This window comes from Echinops telfairi, unplaced genomic scaffold (genome assembly GCF_000313985.2).
Source record: "Echinops telfairi isolate 266 unplaced genomic scaffold, ASM31398v2 ScPeMD7_7467;HRSCAF=8505_1, whole genome shotgun sequence".
Lineage (NCBI taxonomy): Eukaryota > Metazoa > Chordata > Mammalia > Afrosoricida > Tenrecidae > Echinops > Echinops telfairi.
Window position 1 is genome coordinate 13,051,920 of NW_022111368.1, and position 1,858 is coordinate 13,053,777.

Here is a 1,858-nt window from a genome sequence, read left to right on the forward strand (position 1 = left end):
AAAGCAAGAGACCCGAGAACTAGAAAGGCGAGGCTCACTGAGCCATTTATCTCTCTGCCCTTCAATTAATCCCACATGTGTTTATCGGCCAGGTTGGCACAATAAATTAACTAACTCACCAGTGCTATCTCATCAAGCACTGGAAATAAAAATAAAATAAACAATCTACACCTTTGAAATGTCTTCTCTGCTGTTAATTTCATCTAGTATAATTCTTCATCTCAAACAGTAGTTTTCATTTTTAGAAGTTTACTTTTATGTCTTGTTAGACGGGACCAGTGCAGGGACCAGTGCAGCGTTTACTTAAGACTACATTTCCCAATGTTAAGGCAAAAGTTCTCTTAATATTATACCCAGGATCCTGTGAATTATAAAAGCCCAAAGCCAACTCACTGTCATCGAGTCGATTCTGACTCAGAGCGACCCTATCAGACAGGGTAGAACTGCCCCGTGGGTTTCTGACACTGTCACTCTTTACGGGAGTAGAAAGGTTTTTAAAACCCTGGCTGATGGAAATGAAAGAGCCCAGTGTTGTAGTGACTAAACATTGGACCGCGATCCACAAGGTCATCAGTTCAAAACCACCAGTCACTCCTTGGGAGAAAGAAGGGGTTTTTTACTCCTGCAAACAGCTACAGGCTTGGAAACTCACAGGGGCGATTTTACCTTGTCCTTTGGGGTCCCTTTGAGTCAGAAATCCACTGGAGGGCAGTCAGTATGATATATTTGTTGAGATGGAAATGAGAACTGTTCCCAGTCCTGCTAGAGCAGTGGTTCTCAACCTTCCTAATACCACGACCCTTTAATACAGTTCCTTGTGTTGTGGTGACCCCCAACCATAAAATTATTTTCGTTGCTACTTCATCACTGTAACTTTGCTACTGTTACGAATCGGGCGACCCCCGTGAAAGGGTTGTTCAACCTCCAATGGGGTCGCGACCCACAGGTTGAGAACCGCTGTGCTAGCGCTATGGGGATTCTCCAGTCTCTTCAGGTAGCTATTTCTCCAGATTGCCCAGGGCTTGTTCTGGTTCCACAGCAACTGAGAATTTCTATTTCCACCTAAGAGAGCCAGAACATCACTTCCAGTTTAATCAGATCTCTATCCATACATAAGAATCACCTGGGGAGCTTGTTGAAAATGCAGCTTCTGATTCAGCATAACTGTGGTGGTAAGAGTCTTATGAAAGTGTAAATTTTGTTCTGTCTACCTCGGGTAGAAATGTAAATTCTCAGCGGGGTGGAACCAAAATGAACTGGTTTGAAGCCCTGGCATTGGGCAGTTTCTCCCTGAGACTATGGTGCCCAGAATTCAGCTGCAGACTTGAAGGAGTACCCTGTGTCCGGGTCAGCTGGAGGCCTGGATAACCTCTGAGGTCCAACTGACCTATTCAGAACTACATCACCTGATCCAACCCAGGGTCATATCACGGACAAATAGTAGCCTGGGTGACCCATCCCAAATTGCCTCACCTTGTCCATTCCAGAACTCATGTCCAGATAACCTATTGTCTAACACCACCCCCCATGATGAAGAGGGGCGCAAGCTGTGGATTACGAGAACAACCATTATGCTGGAATAGGGACCAGTCAGGATGCAATCATAAGGGCCAATGAGAAAGCAGGATAAGGGCTGAAACGAGCCAATGTGGTCGTGCCATGGGACCTCTATCAAGTTCAATGTCGTCATGGGAGTGTAAGAGGTAGAGGGGAAGGGAGGAGGGTTGGTCAACCTAGGGACAGAGAACAACAAATGGTTCAAAACCAACGGTAGGGAGAGGATGGGAGGAATGGGAGGGAGTGACCAAGGTCAAGAAAACCGCGAGGAACTACTGTACCCAGAATGAAGGCTGAACAT